The sequence below is a fragment of the Rhinatrema bivittatum genome, chromosome 2 (assembly GCF_901001135.1).
Source record: "Rhinatrema bivittatum chromosome 2, aRhiBiv1.1, whole genome shotgun sequence".
In the NCBI taxonomy this organism is placed as follows: Eukaryota; Metazoa; Chordata; class Amphibia; order Gymnophiona; family Rhinatrematidae; genus Rhinatrema; species Rhinatrema bivittatum.
The window spans coordinates 763052490-763067435 of record NC_042616.1 but is presented as its reverse complement, the minus strand read 5'-3'; the positions used below and the strand labels follow the sequence as shown (position 1 = coordinate 763067435).

Genomic DNA, 14946 nt, shown 5'->3' with positions numbered 1-14946 from the left:
CATCCCATGTTCAGGGCGGTGCTCTGCTCTGGATTATGAAGAGTGAATATAAATCATTAAATGAAGGAATAAAGGCAGTATTGTGGGAGAATATTTTCTGTTTTCTCCTTGTGTCAGCAATCAGCAGAACTTCCCCTCCCTTTCCCCAGCGCACAGTTAGTTAGAAGATCTCTGTCCCATCTCTCTCCCCGGGGACTCCAGAATAATCCCTGTCACTCTCTTACTCTCAGGTGTCAGGCCGGTGAAGTTTCCAAAACCAGAGGCTGCTCCTGTGGGAGAGGGAAAATGTTCGCACCTCAGCTTCTTTCTTCGGCAGTATTTTGTTCTGAAAGATGTGCTCGCCAAACACCAAGGTAAAGAGCCATTTCATTCTCAGGGCTAGCGGGCAGTTGTGATTCGGTGTAGCTGAATGTCTAGTAGTGCTTTAAAATTTAGGGGAGGCCCAATATTAAAATATATCCGGCTCTGTGAGTTAGCCGGAGAAGACTTATCCAGCTCACTTACTCGGGATATTCAGATAAGTTGTAAAATAAGCAGGATAAGCTTATCTGGCTAGCTTTAGATCTGCTATGGGCCAAGTCTAATTTATCTGGTTATCTTAAATGGATAAGGCTGAATATTGCTACTTATCCAGCTAAGTTCCCCAGAAACGTAACGTTACCCACTGACTATCTGGATAACTGTTTAGAGAAGTGCTTAGGGCAGGGCTTCCCAAACCTATGGCCAATGTGACCCCATTTTAGCATGACCCCAGAGAATGAACCCCTCCTACCTCCACTCCTCTCACCTCCTTAGCCTATCCCATCCTCCTCCCTCTCACCCAATCTCCCATTCCCTCCTCACCTATCCCGCCATCCCCTTTCTTATCTCCCACCCTTATCTCCTCTCTCTCACCCCCTCCATCCAATCTTCAAGTCCCTCAGCTAATCCTCTATCACCTGCAAGATGTTCTTATAACCCTCAATGATCCTCTGACAATCCACTCCCTCTCACCACCAATTCTCCATATCCCTTCTCAACTAATCCTGCATTCCCTCTCTCAACCCCCCATCCTCATCTCCTCCCCTCCTGCTTCCTTACATTTCCCTCAGCCACACTCCAACTCTTTTTACAATCTCTCGGCTCATCTTCTGGTCATTACCACCCTAAACCTTCTACCCTTATTCCACTACCCTTGCCAACCTTCTCCTTGCATCTCAATCCCTCCTTTCATATAGACCCGCCTGCAGACCATCCCTGGGCCAGGCTCAAGCTGCAACATATTGCCTTTAGGGCCTGTGCCTAAAAGGTGGATGACAACGGTGGGACAGAGGGCAGGTTGATGGCGGGGGCAGATTCAGTGGTGGGTGAGAGAGAGGAGCAGTAGTAATTGCACTAATCCATACACACTCAGCCCTGCCCTCCCCTCATGGCTTCTACCCAGGTCTGACAGTGATCTGCAAGCAGTAGCAGCAGCACAGGGCCTGTGGGTTATGCAGGCTCAGAGGCCCTGCAGCGGCCCTGTCCCTTCTCGTTGCAGGGCTTTCCTGTTAACCACGAAACTCATGCAAGGGCAAGTACCACCCCACGGGCCTGTGAAGCACGAGCAGGCTCACAGGCCCCACGCTGACTCCCACTACTAATAGTGCTGCTGCTTCTGGTGCATTTGAGGCCTTGTGACCATAGCTGAAGTGTGTTGGGGGTCCAGATCACAGTTTGGGAAGCCCTGGCTTAAGTAAGCAGCTTCAGAAGGTTGAGTTTTTTAAAACTGGATTTGAACACGGCCAGAGTGGGAGCATAATGGACAGGCTCAGGAAACCTATTCCAGGTCATTCGGTGCAGCAAGGTGGAGTTGGTGGTGCGGAGAAGGGCACAGATTAAGAGTGACCTGACCAATGAATGGGCTTTATTAGGAAGGATGCAGGGAGAGAGAGGAGAAGACAGGTAGGGAGGAGCTGCAGAGTGAGTGCATTTTAAGGCGAGTAAGAGAAGAAGACAGGGAGGCTATGGAGCAGCATTGACGAAGAGGGGATAGATGCGCATAGCAGCACTGAAGGAGGAGAAGAGGTGCAGCTGAATTTGGAATAGATTGAAATGAGCAATGGTTCAGGGGGAGGCCTGCAGAAAGCAAGTTGTAGAAGTCTGAGGAGGAGGTGATAAGAGATCTTGAGCATCTGTAGCGTGCTCAGAAAGGAAGGGATGGATTTTAGTGATGTTATACAGGCTTATCTGGGTAAGTTCACCACACTCCCTGCAGCTGAATATCAGGCTGTACTTCTATTGCAAAAATAATGCTTCATTTTAAATTTTTACCATTCCTCAGTATAATTGTTTATCCTTACATTTTCTTTTAGGCAAACTTTCTGCAGAACTAGGTAAGCTTTCTTCAGTTTAAAAAAAAAAACTATTTAAGGTGCATCTCTTGCTTTGGAAAGGCTCCTGTTTCCCTTACAATAAATAGAGAAGGCTGCACACAGAAACAGCAATTACAGGTTTTTATGGTCACAGACAGAGCCCTGAGAAATGAAAGGGACGGTGCCACAGGATTTGGGTTATGTTACTGGCTGAATACTGCAGCATGAAACCAGGGCCAGATTTTGGTGCCCATAGGCAGGACCTGCTGGAGGTGGGACAATAAGGGGAGAGGATAGCGTGTCACTGCAGCGTCCCTCTGAAGTGACGCAGACTCACAGCCCTAAAGCAAACAGGAGCAGCTCCTCTTCAGCCTGATAATTTGCTGCCTTCAGAATTGTCACACTGGGCAGTTGCCTCTTTTTGCCAATGCTTGATGGACCCTTGGTGTGATCCAGCATGGCAATTTCTTATGTTCTTATGAGGGTTCACAAATCCAACCTCTTCGGCTCAGCTGCATGTGGTTGTCTTGTTATTCCCTGGTTAAAATTCCTTTTCTATAGAATCAGTTACTGCAGAGGGGAAATGACCTACAAAGCTCAGGATGGGTTCATCCTGTAATTGATATAATCCTTCCTTTGGAAACTCACTGATTACTGATGAGCTTTACTAATTACTTGATGGCATCAGCTACAGATAGACACATCCCGAGCTTTGCATTCTGTTCAGATTTTGCATTGAGTGAGTGAGTAAAACTGGATCCATCCTTTATTGTTGAAGAGCTCCAGGATTACAGGAGCTGCTCAGGGCTCTTCTGAAGAAGTTTAAAAAGAAAGCCACTGGGGAATGAGTCTGGGTAATTAATTGCACAGTGCATCAGTTACAGGAGCACTGCAGCCCTTCAGGGATCAGTAAGAGACTGAGCTTATTGCACTGTGCTATGGGGAGCCAATGAAGAGACTCGTTTTATGCAGCCTGTGCATGAATGAGCCAATGAGAATCTTTCCTTCATGCATTCACTCAGCAGAGCTGTGAGACCAATAGGATGGAGTACAGATCTATTTGCCAATAAGAGTTGTGTTCTGCAAGCTTGTCAGTGAGTGACAGCCAATAGCAGAGCTTCTATTAATGAACGTGAGTGAGGAAGCTTTCAATGAGGGTTAGAGGTGGGTGTGTGAGGAGCCAATAAGAAGTGTGTGCTCATGTTTATTAATGTGTCTCCTCCCTGCAGTGGATGTGACTCTGGATCCTGAGACTGCTCATCCTAAGCTTGTCCTGTCCAAGGATGGGAAAAGCGTCAGACTCGGAGACACAAGACAGAACCTGCCTGACTCTCCCCAGAGATTTGATACTTGTGTCTTTGTGCTGGCTGGGTGAGGGCTTCACCTCAGGGAGACATTACTGGGAGGTGGAGGTGGGAGACAAGACTGGCTGGACATTGGGGGTTTGTAAAGATTCTGTGAGCAGGAAGGGGAATATCACAATAATACCTCAGAATGGATACTGGGCAGTGTTACTGAGGGATGGAGAATACAAGGCCTGCACCTCCCCCTGGTCCCGGCTTCCCCTGAGTGTGAGACCCCGGGCAGTGGGGATCCTCCTGGACTATCAGGCAGGAAAGGTCTCATTTTACGATGCAGATGAGAAATCTCATCTCTTCACCTTCACCCACACCTTCACTGAGAAACTCCGGCCCTATTTCAGTCCTTACCTCAATGAAGGAGGTAAAAATGCCGGAGCTCTGAGAATCCGCCCTCTGCCAGCCTGGGAATGAGAGAGCCGGGCTCAGGGCTGTGATGTGAGATCTGGGAGATGATGAATGTGCAGATCTGCATGAAAGCGTTTGATGGATCAGAGGGGGACAATCAGATTTATTGCATGATTTCTAGAGCTGGGCTCATCTTGTGTTGGTGCAGTGGTTTCGGAGACACCCATCCCTTTTTAAATGTGGCACAATGGAATGGCCTTACATCAGGGCAGGGGTACAGCAATGCGCCCATTATAGCTTAATCTGGAGGTGTGATGACTTCTGTAACTTGATGCCTCTCTCTCTCTCTCTCAACGCTGCTGAAAAGGATATTTTTAAAATTCAGATAACTAAAGAGAATTTGGGGGGGGGGGGGGGGGGAGCGCCGGGTTCGATTGCTACCAATGTTAGATTACTGCAGTGCGCTTTTGCTGGGGTTCCTAGTTACAAATACGGCAGCAAGGCTAATTTTGTCATGCCCGAGGAGAGTTAGTGCAGCCTCCACATTGTTACCAGTCCGGATAAGAGCCCAGTTTAAGGGAATGTGCTCAGTGCTTAAGGTTGCGTATGGTGAGGGAGGGAGTTATCTACAACTTTTGGCCCAGATTTATAGACCAAATAGAAGTCCTCGGTCCAACTCAGAATCTTCGTTTGGGTTTTCAAATTATTAATTAAGGATTGTGATGTATGTAACTGCTATCTGTGAATTGCAAGCACATGTACCAGGGATTTTTTAATTGTTTTTAATTGTTTTAAACCCTAATAGGAAGAGATTTTTGGTTTACAGATGCTGCACAGTATCCTTCATTACTTAATCCAGAGAGTTAAGATATTTTAATTTGTTATTAAAGTAGAGATGTGTTTCCTGCATTCATTGTATTAAAAGGTAAACTTCGAATGTGTCAATTATAAGTAAGATATTGCGTTTTGCATTTCCTTGATTACTCACAAGATGATCTGGTATAGTTTACAATCAGACCATTGCATATGTCATTTGACAGACATAATATGATAGACATTTTATAGCAGCAAATTCATTATTACAGTACAAAAATGTAGTTGTAGAGTGGTAGTGCGTTTCACTGCGTGTCAATATGTCAGTACGTAGTGCGTAGTGCATTTCATTGCGTGTCAGATGTTAGTGCATTCAATATGGCTGTGCGATTCAATGCTGGCGTTGTTAATCAGAAGTTTTCAGTTTTCTCATATCTTCTATCCCAGTGTCCTCCCTATGCTTATCCTTCACTCGATACATCCACAGGTTAGTCAATTATTTATTGTTTTTTTCATCTATTGCAGGGCACCTATAAGAATATTCTCTAATTGTTAATTATTGTTCTTACTTGTTTCCTATATATTATCTGTTATTTAAAAGTTACATTGGAACGCATGATAAAGTATGAACTCTCTTTTGCTGACGCAGTTTATTTTGAAGCTGTTTCTGGGAAAATTAGAGGAGAAATGATTAAGAATGGGACCTTTGTTAAAGCTTTGTTAAATATGCAGGGCATAGCAAGCGGCAAGATAAGACAGCTGCAGTTCTGACTGTGGGAATTACAGGATGCCGTTTGTAAAAACACAGAGAAAACAAAGACTTAATATTAAAAATTTTGATTCAGTGGCAGGCGCAAGATAAGGATTATTGAAGTTGTGGGCAAGAGGAGGGGCCACTATGCAAGATTAGGAACAAGATCAAATATGATTCGGAAATGAATATAAGTAGTGCCCCCCCCACACACACACACACATATACATATATATACACTGCAATTATGTTCTTTTACCACTGGTGGGGGCTGGGCTCTGGCTATTACCATATGTTCTTAGTGTTTGCAATGTAATTGGTACAAGGCTTCCAAGGATTTGATCATCACTCCTGCACACCTAAAGCACCCCCCCTGGATCCTTGCCTGCAGATCCAGGTTGACTTTATTGAATTAACCCAATGCCAAACTTACAAGTATGTAGGAAGCAATGTTTTGCAGCTTCTCAGCCTCGTCAGAACTGATTTGCCTCCAGGCGCAGGTCACCTATTCAATTTCCAGATGGACTGTGATCTTTTCATCGTATTTTGAGATGTATGGGAACAGGGATCAGGAAGAGAAGAAAAGGGCCCATCCCTGCAACCAGGAACTTAATAATAGACCCGACATCCGAAAGAAGCTGCAGAAGGCCGAAGGCTTTGAGGGCATGAGCCTCAGCCAGTTAAAAGCTATAGCAGACCAGGTATGTGGAAATAGAGAAGTGGAAGAGAAAAGAGAGAAGCAAGTAGACACAGAGAAAGTGACTGTTAGCCGCCGCTCTTGAGGACACTCGGACGGGAAGGAGCCAAGACAATGGCAGACCGCGAAGAGGAGGGGGAACAAGACCCCCCTTGGGAAAGAATCAGTGTGCGTACTGCAAAAATGAAGGCCATTGGAAGCGAGACTGTGAAGAATGGCAAAAGAAATACGGGAGCCCTGCAGTGAATACTAACGACAAAAATGGACCTGCACCGACACAAAGGGGCCGAGGAGGAAGGAGATCTGACAACCCCCACTGGCAGATGGCGGGGGAGGCGACAGCCTGAAGAGACCGGGAGGGAAGAATCCCCACTGACCCTCTGGTGGAAATCCACGAGGGAACACAACAAAATCAGGGGCCTGTTGGACTCAGAGGCCAACGATCTGTCATGACTGCACCAATCGGCCCCCCGACGAAAGAGACTGTTTCTATAGTGGGTGCCTCAGGTCAGGTACTCACTGCTCTCTGCAGAAAGAATGAACTATACAAGTAGGCGGGACCATGGTATCCCTTATCGGACGGGACCTGCTGTGTAAACTACAGACCACATTGAGATTTCAACCAACAGGGGAAGTTAAAGCCTCCTTCGGGGACCATCCAGTGATACTCATCTGCCCCTCAGGGAGAAATGGAGATTACTTCCTCAACCAGTCAATACCCAGAAGACACCCCATCATCGACAGAGACGGGATTTGTCCTGGAGGATTAGTCGTGAACGCCCCCAGTCTGGATCGAACTAAAGCAAGGCGCCCAAATAGTTAACCAAACCCAATACCCCGTGCCATATGTCGCCAGATGCAGTAATCGGATCTGAGTCAGAAACACCTGAAGCAGGGAGTCCTGGAAGCAACCAGATCTGAGTGGAACACGCCTTTGTCACCAGTAAAGAAACCTGGTACTAACGACTATCGACATGTACAAGATTTAAGAAAAGTGAATACTCAAGTGGCAGATTTGGTAGCACTCGTGCCAAATCCATATTCAATCCTGGCTCAAGTTTCTTCTAGTTCCAAATGGTACAGTGTTATTGATCTCAAAGATGCTTTCTTCTCTGTTCCAATAGCAGAGGAATGTCAGAAAATTTTGCCTTCACTTGAAAAATGCGAAACTGGAGAAAAGCAGCAGTATACTTAACTCGCCTACCCCAAGGATTTAAAAATTCACCCACTCTGTTCTCGGAGCAACTGGCCAAGGACCTGAAGATGTACCGGATCACACATGGGCCAGTTGTACAATATGTGGATGATCTCTTGATATTTAGGGAAGCATACTATGAATGTGCGGTATCAACCCTATACTTGTTGAAAACTTTGTACTCGAAAGGGTATCGTGCGAGTAAAAAGAAAGCGCAAATTTATGAAATAAAAGTAGAATATTTGGGTTTTCGTCTCAGAGAAGGCACTCGTCGACTTGGAATCTCTCGTACTAGTTCTATAAGACATCAACCTGTACCCACCTGTAAGAATGAACTCCGTGCGTTTTTGGGAGCTGCAGGATATTGTAGACTTTGGATTGCAACTATGCAATTATTGCTCAACCATTATATGATACGAGGCAAAGAAGCAGAATCTCAGCCCTTCAATGGAAAAACAAGAATTAACGAATTTACATCAACTGAAAGAAGCCTTGATCTCACCCCCTGCTCTAGGGTTACCTGATATAACAAAACCATTTCATCTGTTCATAGATGAGAAGAAAGGAATGGCCATTGGGGTATTGACTCAAACTTTAGGATCATGGGAACAACCTGTTGCATATTTGTCAAAAGGAATGGACAATGTTGTTAAAGGATGGCCTGGTTGCCTTCGAAGCATTGCTGCTGCATGTTTACTGATACCTGAAGCTGTTAAATTAACATTTGGACAGACTTTACAAGTAACAACTCCTCATACTATTCAAGGACTACTAGAGACTCATGGACCAAAATGGATGACTAATTCACGTCTCGTCAAGTATCAAGCCTTACTGTGTGAACACCTGAAATTCAAATACAAGACAGCAAAAACTTGAATCCGGCTACTCTTATGCCGACCTGAACCAGTTGCCCATGACTGTGAAGAAGTCATGACTACAATACATAGTAGGCCAGACCTGAGGGATCAACCCTGGCAAGGAGCTTGGACTTTATTCACTGATGGGAGCAGCCAAATCATTCATGGGATACGTTCTGCTGGATATGCTGTAGTATCCGAAGATGAAATCATTGAGGCTCAACCTCTTCCCCCAGGAACGTCTGCACAAAAAGCTGAACTAATTGCCCTTACTCGAGCTTTACAATTGTCAGAAGGAAAAACTGTCAACATACACAGACTCTAAATATGCCTTTCTTACAATTCAAGTACATGGAGCTTTATATAAGAAAGAGGTTTTCTAACTGCAGAAGGAAAACAATTAACCAATGCACCAGAAGTACATGAATTACTAAATGCAGTCTGGTTACCTCGCAAGTGGCTGTAATGCATTGTAAAGCACATACAAGGAAATCAGATCCTATTGCTCAAGGAAATCAAAGAGCAGATAAAGCAGCAAAAGAGTAACTCAAGAATATTTTCAAACAACAATAACAACATGTCCTCTTTTACAGTTTCCAAACGAGATCTCCATCTATACTACAGAAGAGAATGAATTGGCACAATATGAAAATTTCCATCAACAAAACGGATGGTGGATTATACAAGATGGGCGAATATGGATACCTGAAACTATTGCTTGGACAATAGTTAAAGAAGCACATGATTATACACACCTTGGTCGTGATTCATTGGCAAGATTACTGGAAAAGACATATTATATCAATCGAATCACTCAATTGATTAAACATGCAATTAATCAATGTATCACATGTGCACAGAACAATCCTCGAAATGGACCTGGTCCTGCTCCTGGGCATATCCTTCGAGGAACTATACCTTTTCAAGTTTGTCAAGTTTGGCACCTACATTGTACTTGGAGACCACAAAGTAGTGGATCAGTTGAAGTCAAATGGCCAGATATTCTACCATTAGCTTTGTTGCACATTCGTTGTACTCCAAGAAAATCTGGTCTAACACCGTATGAAATGATGTATGCCAGACCACCACCACTTCCATCATTTCCTGGATCGCGCTACAATCCAAGGAGAAATGTTACTCAGTAAACAATTAAAGGGATTACATGATACAGTAATGGCAATTCGTACCTATACATGTGAAACTGAACCACTGATTCTAATTACACCAACTCATAAATTTCACATTGAAGATTCTGTATGGGTAAAAGAATGGGATGACTCTGATTGTCTCAAACCTCGATGGAAAGGACCATATACCATACTGTTGACAACTCCTACTGCTGTTAAAGTTTCTGGTTGTCCATCATGGATTCATTGGCCCCGAATTAAACTGCTTCCAACCTGGCGGGTTCCAAAACTGGAGAACAACAACTAAAATTCACCAGAAATATACCAAAAGCTGAAGCTGAGTAACTACTGCAATTAACATTGATAAAACATAACATCTGAAGAACAAAAATAATGTGTTTATTTCTTTTCCTTCTTTGCAGGCATAATAATACATGCTTTCGCTCTTAAACTCTGGGCAAAACAAAATACCAAGATTATGACTGCAGTGTCCAGAATAGACTGGTTTTAGATTACCTTCTGGCCCATGAAGGAGGGTTTGTGGAACATTTAACCTCTCCAATTGTTGTTTACAGGTAGATGACCAAAGCAAGGTTATCCAAGACATCACTGATCGCATGGTCAAGATGGCACACGTCCCTGTCAGCAGTGGAATAGTGCTTGGGATGGGCCAATGGATTCCGTGGTTGGTTTTCCATGATCGGTGGATTTAAGAGCTTGTTTGTTATCCTAGCCAGTTTAATTCTGTTTTGTCTTTTAGGACCCTGAATTATTCCTTTCTTGCTCAAATCGCCTTCGTCGGATGATGGAGGACATTGCTGAACGCAAAACAGCCACGCAGCTCCTGTCACTGTACATGTATTCCTCTGAGCCTATAGAACCTGTTTAACCATCCTCATGTTTATCCTGGGCCATCTTCCCATACATGACAAGTTCGGGCTACAAAGGGGGGTGGAGCCAATAGGGCCCATCCGTCTCAAACCCGTGAAGAAACCATCGGACTGTTTGGGAAATTAGGGCCCTCTGAGAACTCAAATTGCTAATTTTTCTTGTTCCTGTTTCTTTCAGCTCCACAGCTGCGTTGTGATGGTGTTACTTTTCATAGAGAATGATAAGTATCAAAGGGGGAATGAAGGGGGCTGAAGGCTTCAACCTGACAGAGGACAACCTGAAACTCCTGCCAAACAGGACTTCATGTACCAGAATTCCCTGCTTCATGACGGGTTTACTTACAGTCTGCAATACAGCTGTAGTTAGGACATTGAGAAACTCTCTGTCAGCACATTGCACATTTTCATTTTTTGGCTTCGCTGTTCTTATTCTCTGATAAGCTTTCACTACTGCTGTAACCTAGATTAGAACAATGGATGTATTATGTGAAGGGCTGTATTGCTGCAGACTCGTGAATTCCTTTCCAGAACTGCAAGTCCCGACAGCCTCTCCTGCAGAAGTTTCACGAAGGTTCCAGGTTGTCTAAGGAGGGGTCAGTAGCCCCTCAGCTAGGATATGCTTGCTCAGCAAGGCGTAGAATGCATGTGTAAAAGATAGGATTGTGGAATGTATAAGAGCCAGCTCCTGAAGGGGAGGGCACGCAGTTTCTGAGCCATTGTTCTCAGCTGTGTCTTGCATATGCAATAAAAGTCTTTCTTTACGGAACAGTTTCTGGGGCCTATTTTCTGACGGTAACAAAGGTAGTGAGGAAAAGCTCCACTCAGAGCTTAGGGATTTAGCACCAGAGAGCAGAGATTAGAGGCGAATTATCAGTCCTTTCATCCAAAGGTGAAATGTTGTCTTTTTCCATCTCAGCCATTTAAAGAGACCTGACCTATACGTTCCTATGCCCTTCGGCTGAATAGAAATTTCTCCTTCATTCTTTATGTGATGGGTTTCATTTTAACCAGAAGATTACTGTAGATTTGCTGCTTTATGATGCTTGGTTTTGGATATATTAGTTATAAACGGCACCAACCAGAGATTTCTCTGAATGAGCGGTAAACAAGAGTGAAGAAATAAATCAGAGAGCACTGCGTGTGAGCTATGATGATCAGATTTATTGTATGTAATATGTGATGGGATTTCTAGAGCTGGGTTAATTTTGTGAAGAAAAGGTACTATTGCAGCAATTACAAAATCACAATTTAAAAATGATTTAGGAGACTTGAAAAGAAAATAGTGTAAGTATCAGTGGCCCAGAGGTGGGATCAGAGCCTCTGAATGTGAGGAGGGGTCTCAGTGACAGGGTGAGAGTGACAGAGATGGGATCAGAGCCTGTGAAGGTGAGGAGGGGTCTCAGTGAGACATGAAAGTGGCAGAGATTGGATTAGAGCTGTGAGTGTGAGGAAGGGTCTCAGTGACATTGTGAGAGTTGGGATTAGAGTGTGAATATGAAGAGGGGTCTCAGTCTCAGTGACACAGTGAGAGACAGAGATGGGATCAGAGTCTGTGAATGTGAGGAAGGGTCTCAGTGACGGTAGAGTGACAGAGTTGGGATTAGAGCTGTGAATATGAGGAGGGGTCTCAGTGATAAGGTGAGACTGACAGACTGGATTAGAGCTGTGATGTGAAGAATGGTCTCAGTGACACAAAGTGACAGATAAGTTTAGAGCTGTGAATGTGAGGAGGGGTCTTAGTGACATGGTGAGAGTGACAGAGATGGGTTCAGAGTCTGTAAATGTGAGGAGGGGTCTCAGTGACAGGGTGAGAGTGACAGAGATGGGATCAGAGCCTGTGAATGTGAGGAAGGGTCTCAGTGACAGGGAGAGCGACAGAGTTGAGGTTAGAGCTGTGAATGTGAGGAAGGGTCTTAGTGACACAGTGAGAGTGACAGAGATGGGATCAGAGCCTGTGAATGTGAGGAGGGGTCTCGGTGACAGTGTGAGAGTGACAGAGATGGGATTAGAGCCTGTCAGCATGAGGAAGGGTCTCAGTGACAAAGTGAGAGTGACAGAGATGGGATGAGAGCCTGTGAATGAGAGGAGGGTTCTCAGTGACACAGTGAGAGTGACAGAGATGGGATCAGAGCCTGTGAATGAGAGGAGGGGTCTCAGTGACAGCATGAGAGTGACAAAGATGGGATCAGAGCCTGTGAATGTGAGGAGGGATCTCAGTGACAGAGATTGGATGAGAGTTGTGAGTGTGAGGAACGGTCTCAGTGACACAGTGAGAGTGACAGTGATGAGGTTATAGCTGTGAATGTGAGGAGGGGTCTTAGTGACATGGTGAGTGCAGTAACCAGGCTGCTGCCTTCTCCAAGATACTTTATAAGGTGTCTGACTTCTGTCCTGTCTCTTGCATCCCTGATCTGGGACAGAGCATGTGGAGGAATAGGTGAGGCATATGGCTGAGAGTAAGGGGGGATGAGGTAAAGAGACAGTGGTGGATGGAGGGCCTAGACAGGGCTGAGCAATGTGGCTCTGGAAAAATAGGATTGGAAGGGAGAGACAGATCTGGAGATGGCAATTTCCAGCATAGAGACTGTGAAGTACAAAAACTCAAGAGCCACACACCCTGGCAAGTGAGAAGGAAACACAGAGAAAGAGAAAAGTGCGGCTCTAAGACCCTCCTACCAGCAAAAAAAACCCAAAAAACCTTAACCTACAACCAATCAAAAAGTGAGAGGGACTTTTAAATTCCCTGATCCTCAGGCGCCGCGCCTGACTGCTCTGGACCTCCGCCACCGCTGCCGTGATCGCGAGGAGGGAGGCCTGCGCGATCGGCGCCCAGACCCGTTGGGGTAAGGCCATCCAGTTCCCCCTTGCCCCCAGCGAGTCCAGCCACTGATCACGCTGCCTAGCCAGCCAGCTGCGCCTCCCATCAGCGCGGCTCTAAGACCCTCCTACCAGCAAAAAAACAAAACTTAACCTACAACCAATCAAAAAGCGAGAGGGACTTTTAAATTCCCTGATCCTCAGGCGCCGCGTGCCTGTGTCGCGCGCCGAAGGAGCAAGACAAAGGGGCAGGCCCCTTTGTGCGCCCCTTCGTGCAGCCACTGAGACTAAGAAGTAAGAAATCTAAGAACTCTACTTTCTCCATAACAAGACAACTAACCTTCTTCAAACTCAGATACCTCAGATATAGTTCGAGAGTAGCAAGAACCAAAACTCTCTAAGAGGGACGATGAACCATCTCTCGGATCATGAATAGGGCAATACCATATTCCATTTCTACAAACTAAACTCCCGATCTCAACCCTCAGTCACCACTTCCATTTGCCGGAGCTCGATCGATTCCAGACAGGTAAGTAGAGCCCGCTCACACTCTATTGATAAGGGAGCCGCGCTGAGGTAACCCAAAAAAAAACAAAACATTTTTATTCGGAGATCTAAAGAAAATAATACAAGAAGGAGTGAACTGAAAAACATCGCGGTGAGTGGAAATACGCCCCCTAAAGCTCACTGCCAATCTGAGGGCAGCGGGAAGAACTTTAAATCTAAGCGATATCCCATGGCATCGCCCGCCGTGTGACCCAGGCCCAGGACAAGATTCTGGACCTATACAACCTTCTCATACAGATCTTTTCAATCAACCCTCAGCACTCATCACTCGGACCTCTTTCAGCCTCATTCAACTTCTAGTACTCTTCACTCAGACCTCTTTCAACCTCATTCAACTTCCAGCATTCATCACTCGGACCTCATTCAACCTCATTCAATCTCCAGCATTCATCACTCGGACCTCTTTCAGCCTCATTCAACTTCTAGTACTCATCACTCATACCTCTTTCAACCTCATTCAACTTCCAGCATTCATCATTCGGACCTCATTCAACCTCATTCAACTTCCAGCATTCATCACTCGGACCTCATTCAATCTCCAGCATTCATCACTCGGACCTCTTTCACCTCATCATTCAACTTTCAACTCTAGTACTCTTCACTCAGACCTCTTTCAACCTCATTCAACTTCCAGCATTCATCACTCGGACCTCATTCAACCTCATTCAACCTCCAGCATTCATCACTCGGACCTCATTCAACCTCATCTCCAGCATTCATCACTCGGACCTCATTCAGCCTCATTCAACTTCTAGTACTCTTCACTTGGACTTCTTTCAACCTCATTCAACTTCTAGTACTCCTCACTCGTACCTCATTCAACCTCATTCAACTTCCAACATTCACCACCCGGACCTCATTCAACCTCATTCAACTTCCAACATTCTTCATTCGGACCTCATTCAACTTCCAGCATTCATCACTCGGACCTCTTTCAGCCTCATTCAACTTCTAGTACTCTTCACTCGGATCTCACTCAACCCTTGCACAACCACTACAAAGATGGTGACTTCTACTAACCCTCATCTACTAAACAGACACCAAACACCTAATAAACCCCCCTAATGAAAAATAACAAAAACTTACTTTGCCTCACCTTCCTCCTCATCAACGCTCAATCTTTATCTAAAAAACACATGTTAATTTCCGACATATTACAAGAAAAAAACCTTGATTTCATTGCCTAAACAGAA

General features: G+C 45.1%; 1 protein-coding gene and 1 long non-coding RNA gene across 2 annotated transcripts in view; both read left to right on the top strand.

The window, feature by feature from the left end:
- LOC115085687 (E3 ubiquitin-protein ligase TRIM39-like) overlaps nucleotides 1-14946 on the top strand; it is a 106090-nt gene that overhangs the window by 14949 nt on the left and 76195 nt on the right. The gene's annotated exons all lie outside the window — the stretch shown is intronic.
- Nucleotides 303-3681, top strand: LOC115085689. Its single transcript, XR_003854930.1, has 3 exons — nucleotides 303-353; nucleotides 2334-2354; nucleotides 3563-3681. It is a non-coding gene; the product is annotated as an uncharacterized LOC115085689 (long non-coding RNA).